Source organism: Aythya ferina (assembly GCF_964211825.1).
Source record: "Aythya ferina genome assembly, chromosome: 7".
NCBI classification, from domain to species: domain Eukaryota; kingdom Metazoa; phylum Chordata; class Aves; order Anseriformes; family Anatidae; genus Aythya; species Aythya ferina.
In genome coordinates, this window is record NC_140302.1 from 193,630 (window position 1) to 219,405 (window position 25,776).

The 25,776-nt window shown below is 35.5% G+C and overlaps 1 protein-coding gene across 3 annotated transcripts in view; it reads left to right on the forward strand.

Moving 5' to 3' along the window:
• The window catches only part of GRID1 (glutamate ionotropic receptor delta type subunit 1), a 531,300-nt gene that overhangs the window by 67,170 nt on the left and 438,354 nt on the right, over positions 1–25,776 (forward strand). Inside the window, exon 1 of one of the 3 annotated variants that reach the window (XM_084525447.1) lies at positions 1,200–1,243. The exons of the other annotated variants lie outside the window; for them this stretch is intronic. The gene's annotated coding sequence lies outside the window, so the exon portion shown is untranslated. Of the gene's footprint in view, positions 1–1,199; positions 1,244–25,776 lie in introns of those variants that run through there. 3 annotated transcript variants of the gene reach the window in all.

Consider the following 25,776-nt stretch of genomic DNA (forward strand, 5'->3'; position numbering starts at 1 on the left):
GCACAGTAGAGAATAAAAAGGAGTAAGAAAATTGGAGATTAACTAATAAGACTGTATTTCTTAGATCAACAGGACTTCAGAATCTTTTTACTCTCCAAGTGGTAAGGGCCTGCTGACAGAAGCTAATTGGCTTTATTTTACTGGAGCAAAAGTTGACATTCTGTGTCCCACTGGACTCAGGAGCTCAATGGAGGCTGGAGCCGGAAGTGACTCTCAACAGTCTCTTTCAGATGGAGGCACAGCTCTATGAGCACTGTGACCCTGCTGAAGTGACAGGTAGAACAGGAGACGTGCTGATTGTGTCTCCTCTGACACTTCCAGGTCAGCACGGGGCCTCTGCTCTGTTGTGCTTCCTGCCAATCCCCTGGAAATGGCAGTGGCAGGTGACTGGGGCAGGGCTGACAGTTGCAGCAGCCCTGAGAGCAGGCCATATGCTTTGCTCGTGGGCTGCATCCTAGCTGCGTGCAGGGCACTGCATGACTTACAAGGCTGTGGAAGTTGCTGGGTTAGGTTGTTCTCATGTAAGTGAAAACACATGTTGTCAGATGCAGTAGTGAGAGCCTTCCCCCGAGCTGCCTGGCTGCCTTGCTCTGAAGACATTTGTAGTCGGCCCCCAAGGTGTGCAAGATGTGACTGGGAGGATGGGAGGACAGTGATGGCTGGGTCCTGAAGAAATTGCCTGCTCCAGATGGCAAACTGAGAGCTAAGCACAAGTGCAGAGGTGAAGTCTCCAGGTATTGGCAAGAAGGAAACGGAAGAGTGAGGAAGCGGTTGGGGAGAGCTTCCTCCCAGGCTCCCCAGGTGCCCCGGCTGTTCTGTCACTGTGTCTCAGGGACAGATGCTGTTATGGGCCATTGCATCCCCATTTGGGACTTGGTGGCCAGAAGTCTGCATGGATAAACAAGGATCTTCTGACAAAACTCAAACACAAAAAGGAAGCTTACAAGATGTGGAAGCAGGATCAGGTCACCCATGAGGAATACAGAGATAGTGCCTCAATGTGCAAGGTTGGGGTTAAAAAGAGCCAAATGGCATCTGGAACTCAATCTGGTGAGAGCTGGGACTTCCTAGCTTGGAGAAGAGGAGGTTTGAGGGTATCTTTTCAATGTGTCTAAATTCCACACAGAGAGGAATAAAGAGAAAAGAAGCAGGTTCTTCTGCTGAAGAGAAAAGAGAAAATTCATTCAATTTCTTTGCCAAGACAAGACAGCTTCTGGCCCACTGCTATACTAGTAAAACTAAGGTAATTCCTTTATTTTTTGCCATGTACAAGTGCGTTTATCCTATTTTATGAGGCATCCAAAAAATGGCTATTCTAGAGGGTGGAAGAAAAAGTAATTCTAATTTTCAATACTACAGCATAAAAGATACAATAGGGATATGACTTCCTATTATCCATTAGGCAGGTTATTTTATTTTGTTTTGTTTTTAGTTAAGGTTATCTTTCTAATCTCTTTTGTCTAATTGAAGAAATAGTGATAACATACATGTTTAGAAACTGATAAAAAACAAACATGGCTGTTCTGGGGTGAAACTTTACTTTGAAATTGTAGCTCTAAGTAAGGTATGGTATAGCTAAAGGAATATCAAGTGCCTTATTTTTCAGTTTAAATTAATTTAACAAGAGAGTTTTTATGTTCTTTTAAAACAGGGCACTCATAGGAAGAATAAACTGCACAAACAGGCTACTATTAGATCAGCATAGGATTGGCTTTGCTCTTGCGTCTTTCATTTTTGAAATTGTTGGCTGCCAGTTTGTTTTATCCTAGGACATCTTTTGATTTATAGGAGTGAATGTTTTCATTGTCTTTTAGAATGAGGCATTTGTACGTGCTGGATTATCATCACAGGCAGAGTTAATGTGGCTAAGATGTGGAACTTACTTTTCATTTCTTCTATGGGTGTAAAGATAGAGCGTCATCATTTCTTGTAGTATATTACAGGTATTATAGTAAAGCAATAACAGAAAAAGATCTGCAACAAGAAATGGCATACACCATAACAAATTAAGTTGACTCAAATCTGACTTACCTTCTTGCCAGAATCTTATGTTTTTCCTTAGTAGATAGGTGGGAAAAATATTGACAGAGGCAGAGGAATGACATCTGTTTTATAGATGCTGGAATAAATATGCCACAGAGGATTAAGACAGTCTTTGCCCAAGGTCATGAAATAATTTAGTCAAACAAGTTGGGAGTAAATATGATATCTACTACTCATGTGTTAAAATGTGACAAAGCACTCCCCATTTTTTTTTATGCTCATTATTAGGCCTTTCTCCTGTCACTTCCAATCCCTTCTCTATCCTTACACTCTTTTTTTTTTTTTTTTTTTTTTCTGTAGGCTATTTCTCTTATTACAGTTTTATGTCCACTTTATTATACTTTGTTACTATGGTTTCTGAACACAAAATATAAAAATAAATACAGTTGGCCCAGGAAAAACCAAACCAAACCCAACCAACCAACCAAAAAAAACGCAAAAAACAAACAGAAGAATAGTTTCCATCTTGGTGAAATTCTAGTTCAATAAAATCAATTAAGATCAGTTTTGAAAAGGAATGAAATAATGAAAATTCTTGGAAGAATTAAAATGAACCTTCCCATTTAGGAATTAGATATTAAAAATTGGTACTGCCATGAAACTTTCAGATTTTAATGATCCAGCAATCTCATATGAAAAAATACTGCAGAATTTGTAGTATGTGAACAACCATTCTCCTTGTTGCTTCCATCAGGCTGCATTGCCATGCTAGATTATAACAATAGTGCCAAAGGATAGAAGAAAGAGATATGTCCTTCATGGCGTTAAGGGATGTTGATTTTTTTCTGCATGAATAAAGTAGTGCAAAATCTATATCAAAATTAGAAAGTAAATCTTTAAAGTTTCATTACAGAAAATGAGCAAAGACACTTGGTATATAACAGAAGTAGCACCAGGTCCCTATAAAGTGGGCTGCAGTTCCTGCTCTATCACTCTTTTTTTTTTTTTTTTCATTTTCTTGAATAAATTATGGCTGTCTGAGGGAAAAAAAATAATTCTCTTGCGCTCTGTCATAAAGTGTTCTGTGGTATCAATTTCTCCTTTAAGGTTGGCTGCATTGATGATCCTATTTTTTCTTTGTGTGACTTGTCCATATTTGTATTTTATTATTTTTGGTTGGGTATTTTTTGGAAATCTGTTCAAGTCTTTGTATTTGTCCTTGTACTGGGATAGTTTTCTGGGACAAGATCATTGTTTGCATATGGCATGCATTTTTTCTCGGGAACATTTTTTGATGGTTTGGCCATGCGGAGACCATATTGACTTTTATGCTTCACAAACTTTGTATGCTATTTTATTTTCAAGTTAGATTTGCAAATGAGAAAATTAAAAACTTAAAATATCCTCTCTGATTTTACTTTGTGTTGGTTTTATTTTTTATATATTTAGAAGTTTTGTGATAATCTGTGTTCTTTTTCTATAATGAAACTTTCTAATTTTTACATGGATTTTGCTCTGATTTATTCATGTGGAAAAAATCTTCCAGACTTTGCCAGTTTTACTTATTTAATGATTAATCTAAAAACTAAATTGAGTGAAACAGTCTAATTGTCTCAGGACTGACTTGAGCTCACAAATTTGCATTTAAAACAATATACTGATTACATTTTCATCCCATACCTATACTGTTTTTTGTCATGTCTCAAGTACCTAAAGCATCTTCCAAATGTGATGATCCTTATTACTTCTTCAGCATTGAGAAGTTTCACTATTTTTTTTTTTAATTTATTTTAACTTGGTTGTACTTTCAGAGGCAGATGTTCTTAGAAAAATATGACAGTTGGGTTCTCAGTTTCTGTAATTTGCTCTGTAGTACTTAATTCCAAGTGAATGTAACAAGGTGCTCTAGAGGAGCTGTCTAAGACTCTTCCAGGGCAAACACTCAAGGACTAGCTGCAGAGGTTTATGTTCCTAAAGAGGTCAAAGCATTGCTGATACACAAAGGAGAGCTCTGCTTACCAATGTTTTCTTTTGGAAATTTACAAGCTGAAAACAAATTAATAGGAAGAAGTGGATGTTGCTGAAATGTAGTGATTAGTGGTGAGTCCCTTAAGAAACTGCACTATGATGGCTATATGGGTCTAATTTTCCCCTTTGTGCACACACAAAACTCCCTCTCCCATTAATGAGAATTACACTCAAGTGTCAAAGGGAGAACAAACCCTGTCCTTAAGCCATCAGAGCAAGTCTCCTCGTTTCTGAGCATAAGTGGAGAAGATAAGTGAAAGTAACTCTCTGCTTTACTGAGAAGAGTTTTACTGAAGCACAATTGGAAATATAAAAGTCAGTTTTATATTGTACCAAAATGCTAAAGGCTCTTACACAGGCTTAGGCTTTCCCACCCTATCAAACTGCTAGTCAAATGTAAGGGAATCACCTCTCTCCTACATCTTGGAGAAAGGAGGGCACTTGTTTTTGTAAAAGCTTTCTCTTTCCTATCCCCTCGGTCAGGGTGGTTACAGATTGCAGTGATTACAATCCAGCTCATCTAGTGTGGGCAGCAAAGCTGTGTGCCACCTTTATGCTGAAGTGCCAACACACACATCAGCTCTGTTGTAACAGCTGTGTAGCAGTGAAAAAATCTTATAATTTGTGCTGTGAGCCTAAAGAATCAAAGGAGAAGTTGGGAGGTTTGACACAAACCCAAATATTTTAAGCATTTTCCAGCAAAATGCATTACATTTCCTATGCTCTGTAAGGAGAGTTCAACTGATTTTACACTGGCAAAACACCTGCTAGCTCATAAGTGAAAGTGGGAATTTAGTAAGACCAGCAAGGTTACAGTGATGCTCAGTCTGCTGGTTTCTCATGATGCTGAGTGGCTTCTCACAGCTTGATAACTACACAGCAGTCAGAGGGGCTTGCCTTCTGACAAACGACAAAGGGACTTCTCTTTTTTTTTGACTGTAGATAGAAGAAAAAGTAAGGGAGGAAAAAAAATATTTTGGCTGTATTTGCTGATAGATCCAAATTATTAGCAGCCTAATGATGTTGTAGATCTCTTAGTTGCAGCTCCTGTGGGTAGCAATAGTGTGTGGGAGGTGTATTTACAGTGAAAACAGCAGAAGTGCTTGTTTGCTGCCTTACTAATAAGAAGCAAAATTCAGTAGTACTGGTATGTTACAGCTGGGTAAGTGACATTCTGATGTGTTTCTTATGGAAAAGTCAGGAGACATATTTATGCTCTGAAAAGTAACTTAGTGTTTATAGGAGATGCAGGGGTTGGTTGGCAGCATACTTAATAGTCTCCTTTGAAATCTGTTTTCAGAGAGTATTACTGCTTCCATCTTCTGTTAAGTTTCCTTGTAGTTGTGTATGGCTAGAAGCTCTGAGAAATGTACATGTATCTAGGACCTAAAACATCATAAGTGAAAGTAGAATCTTGAATAAACATGTTTACAACTACTAATTTGAGAAGCATTTGGATTGAAGCAAGACTTCTTCCTTTAATCCCATTCTGCAATTGAAATCTTGTTGGCAGTAATTGTCTCCTAAGAGAATAGCAGTATTTGTCTCCAAAATACCTGAGGAGCTAAACAATACCTAAGAGAGTACACCTCTTTCCCCCTTTCTCACTGCTTGTTTTTGACTTACCTTCTAGGGTTTACTTTAACAGTATCCATGAAGTTGTATTTGCGGGGAAATGGGAGTCCTGTAAGCAAAATGACTGTGCAATATGCACTCCTTCCAGTTTTCGTTCTCTTTATGTTTCCTGCCATGCTTATGAGCTTTCAGCTTTGCACTGTGGCAGTGGAAAAATGTAACAAAGGCATTTTGCCCCATAATATAGTGCATATCTTTTCTGTTAACATGAGAGCTCTCCAGGGCATGACATGATTTTTTTTATGTTGGCTGATTGCGTTTTGATGTACTGTGCATTTACATAACTTAGAAAATACTGGTGTGGGGATGACAGTTGTGAAGGATGACAGAACTGCTAACTCTGCAGCCTGTGACTTCAGGAAGCATTACCAGAAGTTGATTCTGGTGTAACTGTGTTGTATGGTATCTTCCACAACTGCAGAATCACTGAGTTTTTCCAAAAATGAGTAGTTTTCAGTCAATCAGTAGATGCTCAGGCAACCGTAACAGGTGCTAAGTTAGAGTTTCTCTTTCTTATGCTCTCTGTTCTAGTTTTTAAGCACAGTTTTTTTTTTTTTTTTGCATAATAATGCTGTGCTGGGCCAGTTCTGTTTGTGTGTGGAAGACCTTTGCAAGGGCATGCCAGTGTGTTGTGGGGGAGTCTGATGATAATGTACCATTACTTGGACTTGTATTGTCCCAGTTCTTCAACTTTTCTCTCATAGGACTCTTTCCTGCTTAATGAAGAAAAAACACATACTGCAGCTACTTTATGTTGTAAAAAATCTCATAAGACATAGGGAGAGCTGTTGCATTTGCCACTTTTAGTAGATTTCTCTCATCTACAAATTTACTTTATCATCCTTCTGGATCATCATTATGAGCAACAAGCTAGAATACAGTTACTTGAGTTTTGATTTAATGGTTGTGATAGTCCTCACTTCCTGTCCTGAAATTTCTGTAATTAAGTAGCTGACCTGGCCCTCAGAAATGAGTGAAGATCAGAGACTAGAGATGAGGTTTCCAGTCTTTACTGGATTGGTATACTGTTGGTATTGTGACAGCACTTTGAGGTTCTGGTGCCTTTGTATTGTCCACAGATAAGTATAGAAGCTGACTAGTTCTTCTGCTATGGAGAAAAACATTATATTCAGCTAAGAAAATTGAACTTGTTAAATTCTCTGCTGTTTGAATTTCCCCACTGGCCTGAGAGACAAGAGTTTTGAAGGTCACAAACCTATTCCTCAGTTATTTTGCAACATGGGTTTATATTTAGCCGGTCGTATTTCAGTGTCACTTTTCGTTAAAAATGCACAGAGAAAGGAAAATAATAAAGTAATTGTTCTGTCAAGGCTAATAATCTTCATTAAAATCTAATCTGTTTAGTGGGTATTTTTCAGTTTCTTTAAAAGATTGTTGGAAATCTGATTATCAATCATGTGTTATACAAATCTTTTATTGATTCTGTCATTTCATCTTTTCATAGAAAAATACATGGCAGTCTATTTCCCCATATTCTTACTTACTAATGGTATTTTTTTTCAATGTAAATGCAAATAGTTTGCAGAAATTTCAATTCCATGGATTGTCTTGAAATCACTCTTTTAGGTTGATCAGTTAGTTACGTTTTTTATTTGGTGTGATTAACATGTGGTTTGATGGTAAGAATTTTGCAATGTCTTGTTGCTCCAATTTTGATTTGTTTATTCTGAAAGAAGAAACCATGCAGTCAGTCTTGAGACAATATAATACAAGATGAAATCTGTATTACTTTCGTCCCAACCAAGCTAATCTTTTTTAGCAATCATCTGATCACTTTCATCACTCTTGGCCCTCCTTGATATGGAGATATCTGGAAAGTCCCAAAGAGAACATCTTAATGAAGCAATACAAGCAGAGTTTTACAGAATGGAAGGAACCACAAGAATGTCAAATTCTGAACAAATTTATTTATTTCAAGAATACTGTAGAACACAGCTTACAGTAGTTAAACAGTCACAGAGTCGTACACATACACAGTAAACAGCCAACTTAAGGATGGTGGATTAACCTAGTCTTTTCTTGTAAATGAAAACAGAGCCAGAGTCTACTTTCTGTAGTTAGCATCTGGAAGTGTTCAGACACAATTCACTTATCAGAACCTGTCCATGAATTTTCTAATTTTCTACCACTTTAAATTTATATGTATTGTTTGTGAGTTAAGTTTTAGAGACCTTTGTGTCCTCATGGAGGAAAAATCTGTACAATAGTAATAGCTTAAATTGAAAAGAACTTGTGATTTTATTATTTATTTATTTTTTAACGAATATATGGATCACTTTCCAGCTTCCTGCCCTACTTGGGAAATCCATATAGCAGTGGGTGATGTTCACAAATTCAGTACTGAGACTTGCCACATTCTATATGTAACGCTGGCTCACTGCCTTTGGAACCATTCACTCTGTGTCTGGTATAGCAAAACAATTATAGTAAAGCACAGTAAAGTTCTAGTAAAATCATAGTGTTACTTTTCCTGAAATTGTAGCTTACCTAACAAAACTAAGCAGTACATGTTTAAATGAGTAGCACCACTGTATATAATCTAGCCAGTGCCTTTATTGTTATTTGAATGGCAATCAAATTGCATGATCACCTTTGGGAATACTATCTCCTCCTCTTCTGAAATCCCTCACCATTCCTGCAAATAATGGTCTCAGTTTGATATAACAACAAATGTCTAATAGACAGGCCTAAAAGACACCAGTCACAAAAAGTGTATTTTATGAATGTGACTTGATAACACACCTGATTGTAAACATGCTTTAACTACCTAATGAACTAAACCCCAAAATCTGAATGTAAAAATAAGTGAAGTTAGATCTGTTTCTTGCATAGTTATTGCTATTGAGAGGTACTCATCAGTTCTTCAGGTCTTGTGTTCTTCACTCCTTTTCACTGCCCTCCTGAAGATGAAGTGTGTAGCCTTTGCAGCTTCATTTTAGGTCATCTTTTGCCATAGACATTACTGATTTATCTATCTATCTATCTATTTATTTATTTATTTTGAAGTTATAGAAAGATTTAACATCACAACCATGATATTTCTTTAAATTGTATTCATATTTAAGAATTATCTATCCTGGCCACAGTTGTTTCTAATCCTCATGGAAGAACACAAGTTTTCAGGATATCAGTTTCTTTAATTTATAAATCTTAATTTCATAAAGTCATGGAATTTAAGTGCATTGCTCTGATTCTAGAAATTTTTGTTGGTACATGTACTTTCTAATATATAAATATAAAAATAAATATATAAAGAAAGGTATTCCAGCTGATTGCCTCTTTAGTTGAAGAAAGAAGTTTGTGTTGAAAGACAGCAGTATGATTAAATTGATGTTTTACTTGAGTGTGTATTTCCTCCTTTAAATGCAAACAAAAATTGAATTTGAGTCTTTAAAAGAGGTTTGGATCACCCAGTAATTTTAAACTTCTTCATCTATTTTGTAAATACAGAACACAGTGAACATATTTTAGGCAAGCAGATGCACATGCTCTGCAGAGACGAACAGAATGACAGTGCATGGCTGTGCAGACGCTTGATAAACATTAAGCATCCTTTCTGCTAAGTGCTTCCCCTCCATAATTGAGGGTTTTTTATCACCGTGTCTCAGTTCTAGTTCCTCCCTTACCCATACTGTTCTCGTGCTGGTCTTTTTCCTTTCCTGACACACACTCTTCCCACCTTAATATGCCACTATTCAAAACACATAACTATACCTATCTCCACTAGCGTGCAGCTCACTCTGACCAGGACAGTGCTGTCTTATGTGTCTGTGTACATAAGGTTGAGCTCAACCTGTGTAATTGCACTCAATAATAATATAATATTTTCCCTCCAATGATATTTCCTATCACTGAAGTATTTGGTAAGTGAATATTTGACCTTATCCACTAGTGCAGGAGCCAGAACTATTAAGATATATTCATATATTCACTTGTTTTGTGGCCACCTGTAAAAGATTTTTGTTAATTTAGATATAATTAATGTACTTTTGACCTGATAGGGCATCAAGAGCTGAAGAGATAATTAATTAGGAAATTATTTTTGTATGCATACAGGTACACTCATTTAAATGTCACTGACTTCATTTAATGCCATGCTGTTAGTTTAGACATACTACCAATTTGATGGAGTTGTTTGTTCTTTAATTTATATGTTGTAAGATAGTTTGTTTTATTTTGCAATTTTATTTTTTTTTTAATCTTTGAGGAGCTCAGATAATAAACCATTTTTCCCTTATAGAAACAAAGTCTTTTTTTTAAATGTTGGTGTTTAAACATTTTACAACAACAATAATTGTTTTAAAAATTTCAGTTTCAATGTTTGGAAAGCAAGAAGAGAAAGAGAACTGCTTCCTTCTCAGGACCAGTGCTTTACAGAGAAAATGTAGAAAACTATTTTTAGAATGTGGTAATAATGATGTAATAGGTAGCTGAGTTAACATTACTTGGAAGCATCTTTATAATTACTCATACAAATTTTCAAGGAAATCTTTTTCCTCTTTCGTGGGGAAAGACATTCTGCTTGGAAAATAATATTATAGTGTCTTACTCCTCAAGACAAGTCACTGAGAACCTGATCTTGAGGCAAAGTATTCTCTGCCATTTGTTCCCTCCCAGCATAGCTTCCCAGGTCTGGTGTAGTCTAAACAGTTTCCTGGCAAACTGTTAAAAAATGATGGCCTGGATGAATCCCTTTGGATCTGTTGCAGTGCTCAGGGAGTCATAGATTGTGTTTTGTTCCCATCCTGAAGAAAACAAACTTTACTCATTAGAATGAAAGAAAAATCACTTCTATGTGCATAAGACTAACGTTACAGAATCTGAAAGTTATAAGACAGAATTTTAGGACAAAAATGTAGTCACTGTTCTTCATGTTGGTTTATCAGTATTGTTGATAGCTTTCTTAGAAGTCTTTTTTGGTGGGTTTAGGGCTTTTAGAGGATTAATGCAATGCTCTTAACATTTGAACTAAACACAGTTCACTTAAGCCATTAATTTGCACAGAAAGATAAAGTGCTTCTCCTTCCAATCAAATTGCACTGAGCTAAATTTCTAGTTCTCTTTCTTAGCAAGGGATTTTATTGCCTACACTCTTCAGCCCAATCTCTATTACACCATGATCTTTGCTGTCTTATATTTCAAAGCTTACACACTGTAAGAAGTATCAGCCAGTGTGCTGACGTATCTTCATATGAAGGAAATAGTCCTTGACATTATCAGGGAAGAAAAAGCAGAGCTTAGAGGGAAGAAAACCTTGCAAATACCTTTCCTGCATTAAGAGAAAACACAGAACTTTTTCAAAAAATGTTGTAGCTATTCTGTACAAAAATCAAAGCCCTTTTTTCCACCCATGAAAGGTATTATAGTGACAATCGGGATGAATTATGTTTTCTTGTGTAGTTTAAGTATACTATCTTTTACAATGTCTTCCTGGAAGAAAGTCTTAATTTTTTCAGTATCTGCTTAGACAAATATATTACTGAAATATCTGCATAAAAAGTAGGAGCTGTTCATTAAAGCACAAAGAGACAAAAATGTCTCTTTCTTGCACAGGGCCTAAGTATTAAATGGGTGCCAATGCAACTGTAGTAGGCTTGGCAGGAGGATAGCTGGAACAGAAAGATTTCTGCCTTACTCTGGACTTACTCTGCCTTACTCTGCAAAATGTCATTACAGCTCTTCCCACAGTATTATGTTAGGATTCCCAACTTAAGTATCTTCAACATAGCCAATGCTCATCCTCCTGACCATCAGGGAAGAGCTACCAAGTGAAGTCACATGTCCAAACCAATTCCCAATCTGGCAACCTAGTCCAAACTACATTGGCATTTTCTGCTCTTGTAGTGCTTGAAAACCTTATCCATAGATTCTCTTATCACAACTAATTTTTCCAGTGTTATTCATGTTGTGAATTGTTTTCCTGATTCATTGATCATTTCCTTTTCTCAGCTGTCATTTTAATGCACTTAAATCATGGCTTCCCATTTTATTATTATTATTATTATTATTTTATTTTTTGTTTTGATTTTTTTTAATGTTTCCTTTCTTTCTCACTCTTGTTTTCGCACATTCCTATTTAGCAATGAATTTCATTAACCTTATTCTTCACCCAGTCTTCTATCAGCTGTTAAGTGACAAGATCTAAAACAAGTCATTTTATTATCCCCTATGCTTTTCTCATTGCAACCACTTAAAATTTTTATGTATTTAAAAAATGTTATTCATCAAGGTTTTAAATGAATTTTGAAGCCATGTAAGAAAAGTACCCCTCTCTAGTAAGGCATTTATGTGAAAGAATAACTATGCTCAGAGTCAAAATGATTCCTGAAGAAAGTTCTTAAATAAAAACGAAAACTCTGGAAGAAAAGTTATTAAGTTATTGCTGTCAAATATTTTGTATTATTTCCATTGTAGCATGTTATCAGGTATTGCAAGATGCTGTCTTCATGGCCACAGATTATTCATCAATCTCTTTTTTGTTATGCTCTCTGCTGAAACTTTTTCTTATTACCTGGTCTGTTATTTTGTCTGTGATGATAACCTTTATTTCATTTTCTGTACATTTACTCAACATTTTTTTCTGCATTTCCTAGTTATAGAATAATTTTTCATTTCTTAAAATAATAACAGAGACATGAAATTTCTTAATTCTGTAAAACCTGATCATGTATATCCATTCAATTTATAAATACTAAGCTTTTCCAAGAACTTTTTATCAGCTCTTTGTCAATGACTATTCCCAGACTGTCATACAGCTGAATTGCTTATTCTTTCTTTTTTTTTTTTTTTTTTTTTTTAATGTTTATATCAGATAATGGAAGGATATAAAATTATATGTGTAGTTTTTTACTGTGAAGCTCACATGACTTAGAATGATTAAGCACTTAAAATGATTAAGCTCTCATGAATTTAAGGAATGAAAAATGAGCTTGCAGAATATTTGACTGAGTTCATAGCTGATGATTACTGTAATTCAGTATTCATAATGAGAAAAAATAGTTTCCACGAATTTTTGCTTTCCCACTTCCTTGCATTTTAGAATAAATTTACATGCAATACTGTCTGTTTTTTTTTTGTTGTTGTTGTTTTTGTTTTTGTTTTTTCCTCCCCTCCAAAAGTGATCTTGCAATGTTGAAATCAATAGGACCAATGTTGAAAACAGAAGGACTTTAAAGGACATATCAGCAATCAACTTCATGTTTTGATGTAGTTTTTCTGAGTCTGGTCTTCATGATGCTGCTAGGGCATGCTGTCCAAGTCCGTCTTCTCTACATTAGAAGTTTTTCCAATGTTGTCCAGAAGGCTATGAGGTTGGGCTGCAAATTTTGAATTGACTGAGGAATGTTCATTTTTAATCTAAGATGAGTTAGCAAGCAGGATTGATTTGTTTAAGTGCTACTAATGGTTTCTCAAGTGGTTTCCATTTTTTCATTATCCTATGTTTTCCTAATAAATAATAAGAATTTCTTTAAGTGTATGGAAAAAAATACTCTGAGAATCTGGAATGACTTAAGAAAGTTTAGGAGAAAAATAAAGTATTGTGGAAAAGGTTGCTGTGTATGGACTGAGACCTTGTTTAATGTTAGCATTTGAAAATATAAAAGCCATTTGAAGAAAGAAATGAGTTAAGGAAGACTCAAAATAAAAACAGAAAGCATGAGAGTTTGGAATAGTGGAGTAGGCTCCCAATGGTGATCAGATCCCCATAGCTTCCCCTCATTATGAAATTGGAGAGGACATAGCTGCCAAGTTTGCCATAAGAACTGTTTCATGTTGACTTAGCAATACGTTGCCTATTCTGAAACATGTTTTCAATCTGCCGCAATTTTAATGTGGCTTTATATAAAGATGTGACTCACTTAAAATGCTAAACGCTTAATAAATCTAATCTAGTAAATACATCTCTGGTGGCTGGTAGGCAGACTTGATGCTTTACAATATTATCGTGTGAGACAGAGCTTCTCTGCACTAACAGAGATTTTGTTAGTGCAGAGATTTTGGTTCTCACATAAGTGATGTGTACTAAAACTGATCTTTTCTAAATTAGTTATTAATCATATGTCTACTTTCTTTTGGAATATCTTGACTAATGTAATAAATAAAAGTCAGTTGCTGAGCTCTAGAGAATGTGTGGTTGTATTTTGCTCATATTTCTCATGTGATATTCAAAATTTTGGAAGACAGCAAAACAGTTATTGTTCATCAAAAGATTATTCCGAGAGAAGAAGGTGAAAGTTACCTTCATATGAGTGATAAATGAAAGCTCAAAAATCTCTCAATACAGTAAAACATATACCATACTAAAACAAATGTTTTCCTAGCATCTTATTTTTTTGGATTATTCTAAGGCAACTCTCATCTGATGTCACCTATAGTCCTCAGATTTTCTTTATCCTTTTCAGAATGGTTTGGGCCTTTGTATGTATGTTAAATGCTGTACAAGTTCTCATCTTGTTATTGGTTTCTTCTGGTTAATGGACTAATGCCAAGTGTCTATACTGATTATTTAAACCTGCTAGCAATCTGCAATATTATTGACCATTCAGGTGTATTTAAATGTTTTTAGAACCTCATGTGGGCACTTGTGTTCATGCTTGAGTAGCTCCATTACATTTTTATTATTAATTATTATTATTATTAATTATTTGTTATTGTTATTATTATTTATTATTATTATTTTAACCAAGGAAGAGTTTGTGAGTATGGTTTTAGGCAGATTTCTTATGTACTGGGAGCTTTGTGGTCCCAAGTGGCACGTGCATTTGCCACCACCCCTCATGATCATATATGTTTGTGTTTGAGATCGCTAGATGCAGCAACAAAATACTTCAGATTGCATTGCCATAAGGGAGTAGATCGTGTGCTCCTCCTCATTCTTATTGTATCATGAGGCTTGAAAGAGCCTTTTAGCTAATCATCCAGAGTTAAACAGTGAAGAAATAAACGTAATTGGTTCTGTGTACTTCTAAAAATTTGTTACCTGTAGTGATGGTTCTAGGACCGTGGACTATCACATTTTGTATTTTACTTAACATTTGTTTAGAAGTCATCTGTGTAAAAATACTTTAAGATGAGACATTTCATGATCAAAACATTATCTCTAAACACTGTGTTGCTAACTTCAGTATTTGGAAATAAAGCTCCTTCTCCCAGGAGCTGTGCTTTGGTGATGGTCATCAATTACCAATTGCAGTAGAACACTATTTTTCTATTTAGGTAAGGAGACCAGTGTTACAGGAAAGTGACTTTTTTTTTTTTTTCCCCAAAAAAAGTAAATCTCAAAGTTCACTTTCTTTAATGCAATGGCATCTGAATTCCCTATGGCCACTTGAGGCATAGGTGATAACAGTTACTGACAGAGAACACAAAATATTTTTGCAATGTTGGGGCTACAAATGTTTGTTCTGTGATTTCTGAAAATCTCCAGGGTTGTTAGATTTCTCCCATGATGTGATTCTTGTAACACTCCTTTATGACGATGCATCCCTAAAGGAAAGGTTACAACCCTCTACCATTGGGTGGTTTGATAACTGCTTGCTTTTCTTCAAAAATCCATCAGTGAATGTGTTGCTTAGGGACCAAATGCCCTGGCTCAAGTCAGCCACTGTACAGACAAGTTTCAGATGATACACTGTGCAAGATTCCCCACAAAATTTTGCTCGTATGTCTCAGGCTTGTCTGCAATGCTGGCAGCTGTACTGCATGAGACTGAGCCTTCAACATTTAACTCTGAATGGTGTTGCATCAGGTGATGGTATTGTGAAATGCTGTCCCTTCATTCCAGAGTGATAATTTGTTCCCCAGGAAGTGAAAAGGATTTCTGCACCAAGTGAGACACTAAAGGAGTCCATGTAATTGTACAGTCAAACTCTACTAGTCTGTTTTATGTAGTTTATTATAAGCCTCAGTTCTGGCTAGTCTACTGTTCTTTCTTTTGCACCGTATCAAAACAAATTAGAAATAACTTCAAAAGGGTAAACGCTAATAATGAGTCACTTAATTCAATAGCCTCTGCTGTCAGAAAATTACAAAAGTGTATTCGTTCTTTGCATAGGCAGGGTGCTTTCATTGTCAGTCATGAGCTTGTGTCCAAGGGCAAGCACTGTGAACATTAATAGAAAGATTTCATAGGCATTTCATGCCTACCACAACTCATTTTAATTATCTTGTTTTAAAGAAATAGTTTAGCTTGCAATAAATGCCATGCTGTGTTTGAATACTAATGTTTCATAATTTAGTTCTTAAAATGTAGCAGGGAATACAGATAAGACACAATAGACTAAGGGCTTAAGAAGCCCAATTCCTGTACTAAAATAACTTCATCTTCTTTTCTGATCTTCTCTTCTTGTCCCCTTCTTCTGCTTCAAAATCAAACAATAGAAACTACAGCCCTTTCTTGGAAGCAGAGAAGTGACTTCACCTGCCATAGAAACAGAAAGAGATTCCTTTCAAAGTCTGTGGGAGATATTGGTCCATGCTATTATTATTTTTTTGTTGCATTATGAATAATAACAAAGTGCTAACATTAAAAGCCACTTACCAATATAAATCCACGATACAAAAAGGATGGTAAGGTCCTTGAAGGTACCCGGAGGAGTGCAACAAAGCTGGCCTAGGGCAGGAGGACACGTGCTGTGAGGAGAGGCTGAGGAGGCTTGGGCTGCCCAGCCTGGAGGAGAGGAGGCTGAGAGGAGGCCAGGAGGCAACCTCGCATAAAGGTAGGTGCTGGGCTGTGCTCCCTGGGCACCAGTGGCACCAAGCTGCACCGGGGGAGCTCAGGCTGGGCAGGAGGGGACGTTGCTTTCTTGTGAGGGTGGCCAAAGGCTGGAGCAGACTGTCCAGTGAGGTAGTTGGTGCTTCATGCCTGCCAGTGCTCAAGGGGCATTTGGACACTGCCCTCAGTAACTTCTGGTGAGCCCCAAAGTGGGCAGGCAGTTGTACTTGGTGACCTCTGAACGCCCCTTCCCACTGAACGGTCTGATATCCTATCCAATCCAATCCAATCCAATATGCAGATACACTGTTAATATGTAGTAAGTGTTGTAGAGATGGCCAGATTCTCTGGTGTGTTTGCTTGATTGAAGAGGTGTTTCATTATATAGTGGATTTTTATTTTATTTATTTAAAAGAAATCCTAACCACTAATTACTGTAAGCCATCTAACACGTACTATGTGTTTAACACAGGCAATGATTCTCCCCATGCTTTGTGAGATCTGTGCTAATGCAGTGCTATTCCTGAGTCTGGTCGACATGAAGTTCTATAAATGAAGATAATTTGTTTTGCCTATTGAGGCACTAAGTTGTTTGAGCTAGGACTGTATCCTACTATAAACAGTACTTAAAATGAGGTGATTGTAACCTCAGCTAGTGTTTCTGGATGCTGTTGCATACTAATACATACCCAACAAAAGCCAAAAATTAATTGTTTTCTTTTGCTTTAAGGTCCCTTGCTGCCTAGTTCTCTCTCCTCTCCTGTCTTCTGTATATATTCCCAAGCCATTTGTGATTTCACCCCCTTCTTTGCTATGATTTTGAAAATTCAGACCTAATATATTCAGTAGTAAGAAGCCCAAGGCACCAGTGTTGCATAGGCAATCAATTATTCATGCTCTTTTCAAATATTTATTTGTGTAGTGTTAATAAATTAGAAGACAGGAATGTGACCTTTTCCTCCCTGCAAACGGGGGCAGCTATCTGACACAGCAACACCTTTAATAGGTCTTAAAAGTGTAATTGCACGGCTCTAACACTTAGTTGTCTGTTACTTATTTTTCTCGGTGGCCATTATATTAGAGTTGAGATTTTTAAATAAGGCTTCCACATATCAGGGTTTCTTTCATGTGAGGATTTTGGTAATTGGAGTTTTATGAGAGCCCGCAACTTTTTGACAACACACTAAATGTTTTAAAATGCAGATGCTACATTTTTATATATCCAGGTATATTTTCTTGTTACATCTTGTCAAAAGATATTTTTTCATGTTTAAATCTTTATTTTTAAGATATTGTTTCACACTTGATTTGTGAAGGCAGAGATTGATTTGGTAATTCCGGGTTGCTTGTAAGTTTGTAACAAGAAATTTAGCAACTAATGGGCTCCACAGTTCTGTGGTAAAGTTTGGATGTATAATATTTATCTTCGTTCACAGAGAAACAAGAGATTTTTTTTTTTTCAGATCTGTAAAGTTGGTATTGCTAGCTTGAACTTTTTAGATGAGCGCAGACTTCAGTGACTTAAACTAGAGATTCGTTCATATGGGAAAAACGAGGTTGTTGGGTTTAAATCTATACTTTGATTATAAAGCACTGCAAGGTTAGTTCTGGCTACCTGTCGAAGGCTGTCATATGTATACTATCATAGTTCAAATACTACTTGCAAACAGACTATTCAAAAGCAACTGAACATTTCAAACTGTTTTTTCCAAAGAATTTAAGTAAAGTAAAAATATATATGAACAACATCATAATAAGCAGCTTAGAGTAATGGAAAAAAGCAACTAACCATCGTGTCCCTTGTCCCCCCACCGCTTGAGTCTTCCTAGTTAACAGGAGTTCGTCATGAAAACAATTCTTAATACTTGTAAGTTTAATGAAATATAGCCGTAGAAATTAACTTGATGCCTGGATTTTTATCCATTCAGATTTTTTGATTATTTCTTAAGGTTATTAGGCTACATTGTTTCTTTTATTTATTTTTTTTCATAAGAACCAAATAAAAACAAGTGGAAAAATAATATAATAATAAAATAAGTAAAGTGGAAATTTGAAGTTGATTCTCCTTAGAGCTGTGGCTGTGCACTTGAATGGATTCAATACAAGCTTTGGGACCTTCAGGACTTTCATTTATTTTCAAATTATTATTTATATTTTCAAATTTATTATTTTTTATTTCATCAGAAAAAGGAAATTTAGTGTTTGGCCAGTAAACAGAACCTTATATTGTTTATGCACCTCAAAATGAAGTGCAATTAAAACTTCTCTTTGAAAATGAGACAATGTTCCAAGCCTGCTTTTTATAAATGGAAGACAGTCTTAGACTGAGAACCTTGTAGATTCATTACATGACAAAAGTGCCAGCAAACACCTTCCAAGTGAGTTCTTGTCTTGGACCACTTGAGAAGTTGGTTCTATGTTGATTTGCAAAGGCACTGAGAAGAACGTAATTTCATTGTATGTTTTGGGAATTACAGAATTACAGAAGAATGAAGCATGTGTCCAATGGTCTTTCTGATCTTTTTCAAAGCCTAATTTGTCTATGCAGCCATAAATAAGACTATTTCTAACAATGTATTCCTTATTTAGATGTCCTAGCCTAAAAAAAAACTATATTCATCCAAACAGTTAGAAAATTTGGAGTGTTGTGTGTTGTTGGGAGGAGAAAATTAGACCTGTTTTTGCTCTTTTCATTTTTGAATTTTGTCACTGCAAAACTGAAGCATGGGCATGCAAGGTGCACAAAATAGGACATACTATCACATCAGTATTTCCTTCCTTACACTTTCTTATTGATTTTTGGGAGAATTTTTATCAGATGTCAAGTTTTTGGAGCATGCTCTCAAATTTTGCAGAAGTGGTTTAGATGTTTCAGCACACTAGACTGCCAGTTGAGATAGATGGAGACTGATCAATGAACTTCGATTGCAAGATTCAGTAGAATCACTATTTTCTTGTCAAAGATTCTGACAGTTAAATTAGCTTTTTTTTTTTTTTTTTTTTTTTTTAATATATAAAGCTTTTGAATGTTCAGTTCTCTGTCCTGTCTTCATTTGCCTGGTTTGTTTTCTGAGCACCAGTGTATTAGGCAAGTGTGTTAAGTGTGTTTTCAAAGCAGCTTTTCACAATTGGCTTATGCATTCATTTTTCATTTTAATACTTGTTAGTATGGCTGAAACTTCAGGGTTATGTCAAGGCACATGCAGAAGCATAGCAGTGTTGGTGAACAAACCTTGGGGCAACCCTGCCAAATCCCATTTGCAGTGCTGCAGAGTCTGTGTGTTTACAAAGAATTTGTTTATTGAATGGTAGTTGTATACTGATACAGTTTCAACATAAATAAAAATCTATAAATGTCATTTTTTTTCCAGGCATCCTCAGGATGGGCTTAGTATGTCTTGATGGGGAAAAATTCTCTGGCATTTTTTTTCCTTGTCTTTTTTAATGTTATTTAATTGTTTCATAACAATCCTGTGCATTCTTTTTCCTTCCCTCAACTATGTCGTTGGAATCTTATAAAACGGAGCACTGTATGCACACTAGAAAAATGCAAATTTATGCAGAGTCACACTGCTTTGAAAAATAATGCTTCCAATAGATTTTCCTCAATAGAGAGAACTCCCCATTCCTTCAGGATTGGTCAAGGGTGCTGTTTTCCTATGTTCAAAGCAAAAAAATCGTATTTGCTAGCTGAAAGGTGAAATCTTACCAATGAAGACATTTTTTTACATGGCAATGAAGATCTTTCTGTGCGTGTCAGCTATCAGCAGTTCCTGGGTCTTTATTCTTCACCTGTCTCTCATACCATTGTATCTCTTTTTTTTTTTTTTTTTTTTTTTTTTTTTTAAGAAATAAATGTTGCAAATTTAATTTAATAAATGAGTTTTATTGTGTTTTGGTGTATATGCTATATTTTTTCTGATTGGAACAGGCATCTGCTCTGTTGTATATGTGGTTTTCCCAGAAAAGAGGTGAGCTTTTACTAGAGTGATGGTGGTAGGGCTACTTCTGTGCTAGGACTTCGAACGCATATATTGTCCCTAGAGACAAAGTGACCAGCAGTGCGTTTCCAGAGAGAGTCCTAATTTCAGACAGAGAGAGCCTGCTCTCTGAACACAGCAGTGGATCTGTTGTCATTTTACATACTTTCATACCTGAAGTACTAGCTGACCTACTTTTTGGCTTTGGTTTTAATCTTTTCCTTTCCTCAATAACTCTTTTTCTTTTACCAATAGTTAGTATAAGTTCATCTGGTGTATCACTACAGATGTAGTCTCATCTCTTTTTTTCTTTGGATTTAATCTGTGTTGTACTGAATCTGGTAAGCTGCACTAAAGTCTAAGATTTATTTTCAGTTCTATTTTCTGCTTTCCTAGCTTCTGCAGAATTATTGACAGAGAAAAAAAAACAACAACAACAACAACAAAAAAAACAAAAACAAACAAACAAACAAAAAAAAAAAACAAAAGAACTAAAAGTCATAGAATGTATCTGAAAACATTAAAGCTTTTTACAAAGAGTAAGTATAATTTAACTTCATAGCTTTGATCTCCTGCATATATCCTCTGAAATGATACCCTTGCCTTTTTTTTTTTTTTTTTTTTTTCTGGAACCCACTAAGATTATAAAATAAGTTTGGAGAAAATGTAAGGCTCTGCAGGAAACTTAATATTCCATTTCCTAGATGACTCTAATCATTTAGAGTCATCAATCATTTATTACCTTTTCCTCAAAGATTTTTTGAGAGAGAAGCCCACCCCCAAATGCACTAGGCCTCAGTGTTGGGATACAAACCTAGGAAACCGAAGATTCTAATCACAAGTTGACTTAGAACTTAGTACTTTTTAATGTCCTAAGAAAATGGACACAAATTCTCTGAGGATGATATTGTGATCATATGATCTAGCAAAGTGCTATAAACATTATATTTTGAGGTGAAAAGACATCTCTGTTTCTAGTCTCATGAATTTTCTAAGCCACAGAAGTATTTTTCAAGTTGAAGGTATTAAATGTTTCCTAGTTTCACTTTTTTTTTTTTGTTATTTCACAAAATCTTTTTGCCCCAGCAAGTTATTCTAAAAAAAAAAAAAAAAATCTAAACCAGGAAATGACTCTTCCAACCTCCTAAAATTAATGTGTCATTCACTGATGTATATGTACAAAAATATGTAATTTCAGAAAATAAATACACTCTGTTGAACACTTTATAGCCACTAAATTGTAAATAAGTGTTCCTACTGTTTCTGGTAGTATTTCCTGTTTGAGTAGGAAAGGTTTTGTCATTGTTATATTTGTAACTAGCTTTTATGAGCAAGATTTCCAAACTTAACATGGTAGAAATGCTTTTCTGGTGTAGAAAGAAACTGCAGAACATCTCTGTTTGTATATTTATTTGATTCAAATATCAAATTCACTTATATCTGAGGACCTTACATGAAAACTTGAGTTTTATGATAGTAAATCAAGTTTTGTTATTTATTTAAATATGTGTTAATGGAAATAATTCAGTATCTTAGCACCATTGAGCAAGTTGCTTGTAAGAATTTTGTTTTCATTTAAGTTTTCTTAATGATAATCTACCAAAAACTAGTTATTGACGGTTAGAAGAGGGTTGTAGCAGAAGCTTTGGTACACTTAGTCACTACTAATCTGTTGCTGAAAACTAGATTGTATGGAGAAGATAATAAGAAAAGAAATACCTATCAGTATGGTAAATTAGCCTGGTTTATTTTTTGTCTCTAAAGAATGGAGAATTACCTCTTCCAGTTTGCACGAGTACATGTGCAGTGCAAGGAGTGATGTGCTTCCTTTTATGCATGGCTTCTTTAGACTAAACACGTTCCCATGACTTCATATCAGCTGCGTTACAGTGATCTTGTCTAGCACCACAGAACTAACTGTGCAAGGCTTAAATATCACATCCTTAGAGATGGAAGAGACTACTGAAATGTTGCAAATTGCAGATATGGTGAAGAGGCTTTGCTTTAAGGGCCTATTATTTTTTCCACAGAGAGATGTGAATGCTTAATTTGACTTCTGTTTCAAATTATGCAAGTTGTGAGGGTGATAGGTGGCTTCAGACACTGGGCATTAGTTTTTCATCTCCAGGTCACCACTTCAGATTCTGCAAGGATCAGAATCATTGTGAAACCTTGCTATACCAGACTGCTGCTTTGCCAGTTTCACACCGGTTTCCAGTGTGTTATCCCTCTTACTGCTATCTCTCTAATAGCTGACATCCTGATTAACAATTTGATCAATCACAAAAGACAGTGTAAATACAGAATCAAATTTTTTGAACATATAAGTACTTTTCTAAGTTCACGGCAGTGCAAAATTGGCATTGCAGGAAGCTTGGGCTACTTGTCTTCCAAGACGAAAAGTTTATTGTCCAGAGTTGTTAGACTAGAATCTTCTAGTTTCTTTCTATAAATAATAAGAGAAATCTTGGCTATATGACATTTGATGTATTTATGTTTGTTTGTTTGTTTTTCTTCAATAATTTAAAACTATTTGCCCAGACCCACTGTGCTTCTTAAAGGGATACATATCTGTATTTTATCTCTGCTCATAGCTGAAGAATCTGTGAACTGACCTATAGGGAAGTCTGCATTAAAATAAATAAATAAATAAATAAATAAATACTACTACTACTACTACTACTACTAATAATAATAATAATAACACACCTTTCATGGTGAGAATGGGCCAACGCTGAATGCTCTGTCTCTCTCTGAAGTGACCATGTTTGGTTCTGTGTGTAGGAAATATGAAAAGAAAGATGTTTCAGAGTGTGGGAAGCTTTCTTGTTAAAGATGTCACTTAGAAGTTTCCATCATGGTAATGCAATGTGGGGATACGCAGCAAGTCCAGGCTGTTCCAGATGGGAAACTTTACTAATTGGTTAATTCTGCTTTAGTGCCTGGCCACCAGTTGGCACCGTGGCACAGAGAATTTTACATAGATCCAGCAAGGAAGCTTCTGCTTTATATTATCTTGAAATAAGGAAACGGCTTTGAAGAAATAAACCTTTTTAGTGAGATTTTCTTTAATTATAGCATATTTCAAGATTCTCCTCTTTAACCCTTCATGCGTATCGCTATTTTGAAGTTTAAATTAAGATTAGGTCTTTATGTTTTAATTAGGATCTGGTACCCTCAAGACAGTGGCTAGTGATTCTGAAAATGAAAAATTCCATTTCAGTAAATTGGCTAATAATAGATTTTGCTTTTGACCTGTCATAACTACTAAGCAATGGATCTGTGGACAGGATGGGTGCACTCAATGCTACTAATTTAATGAATGAATTTCTGGACTTTCAAATGTTCACCTTTCTGGACAGCGGGAAATCTTTTTTCTTGAAGTCACTCCACTCACTTAAATGCACTTACAGCAGATGAATTTGCACCCTTAGGTTGTACTTGATGAATAATATTCATCTTTTTTTTTTTTTTTTTTTTTTCACTGATCAAAAAGTACAGAGGGATTTTTTGATTTTTATTTACTTACTTGTTATTGTAACTTGTTTAAAGACAGTGAGAAGCCTTAAGAGAAATCAGTATATAGTAACATAGGCTCTTCAGAGCTTAGAATTACTACAGTGGGATCTATGGGAAAAAATGAAGTGTCCTCCTGCAGATGCAAACTTGCAGCACACAATTTGTGGTAGAGATGAGGTTTAAAACAAGGTCACTTAAGCAGTTCTTTCCTTAACTTGGCCATATCTTCTGAGTTTTATGTGTGTATGTTCTCATTGCTTAAAAAGAGCACCCTAATTTCTGAAAGGTCTTATTAGGAATGACTCGGGACTGGGAATTACCACTTTTCAAATAAAAATGTCCACTAAGATTTGTGTATGTCTCAGGTATTCAGTATAATTATGATAGGCTCATAATCTTGTCTGTTTGGAGTTATTATACTTCAATGTATTGTGCTGGAAAAAAGAAAAAATCGTTAGAGAATTAAAAATGGAAGTCTATAGGAGTGTAGGCCAGGTTAGCTTTAGCTTTATCCATAAGAAGGAGCTTGAGATTTAAATTGGTTGAATCCTTCCGTTCAGTGTTATTTACAACACTGTTTTCAACAATACATTTCTCTTTTGTACTTTAGCAGTGACCAAAGAAACATTACAGATCTCTCTCTCCAGAGAGACTTGCAATGAGAAGATATAAAAGAGGCTTAAAAAAAAAATCAGAGAACCTTTAGCATGCCCAAGGATGTATTTCGTTGGGGATAATTTTAAAAAGAATAGTGTCAGACATCTAATAGACTTCTTGTAGACTTAAGCATTTATTATATTTTGCATTGGGTGCTTTTTTCTTCTCAGGCATATTAATTGCCACACTAGTAGGTGATTCCACCTACAGTGAGTGTATTTACATTTTCTAAAGGCATTCCCATTCTTGCAAATATTTTTCTGTTTTAACGGTGGTGGGAGGAAGCGAAGAACCTCCAGTCCTGTGGTGAAGTCAGTTTAAAGATTTAAATAGCAAATTCAAATCAGAAGTGAGACACTTAAAGAAATTACTTTTTGCTGGAAGATATATTTGGGTTTGTGTAGGCATGTATATGCACACATTTACACCTCATTTATACTAGGAAACATAGAAAATGTATACACATCAGCTATTAAGAGCTAACTGTTTGTTTGTTTTTTTTTTTTTTTTTTGCCCAGAAATTTCCAAATGCTCCATATCATCATGTTAGCCTAGCCAAATATTATCTCTGCATATTGCTACCTGATCACCGGATTAGACCTTTATTCTTTCTTTGGCATTTGTAATTCCTGTTTGGGAATCTTCTTGCAAAAGTGGGCAGTCATGACAGCAACTTTATGGGGACTATAAACTCATTGCAAGTAGGTCAGCTAGCATGTATTGAGATAACATGTCTAATACAAGCTGGGTTATAATCAGCTATCCAGGAGGTAAACAAAATTCATGTTTCCCATCCCAGTCTGCCAGTTTATCTGTGTTTCTAGTGGACAGTTGTGCTTATGTTATCTAGAAACATTTAATTTCTGATTAACTTTGTTTTGTAAATTTATGAAATAAGATGACATCTTGTCTTCTCTCCATGTTACTAGTACTTTGTGAATCAATATACATGAACTGAGAGAAGTGTCTTAACTCTATCAAGGAGATGGCTGCAGCAGAAAATGATAGAAGTCTATAAAATCTTGATCGATGTAGAGAGGGATCAACTGCATAGTCTATTCTAATGCAAGCACTAGGGTTTATCAGGTGAAATGAGGAGGTGGCAAATTTGAAATGAAAGAAAGTGTTGTTTCTTGCAACAGATTGCTGTGGAGGTAAAATTTGATATCAACACAGGGAAGACTAGTAAAGTTCATGGTAGATAAATGTACTGAAAAAAATACATATAAACTATATCCA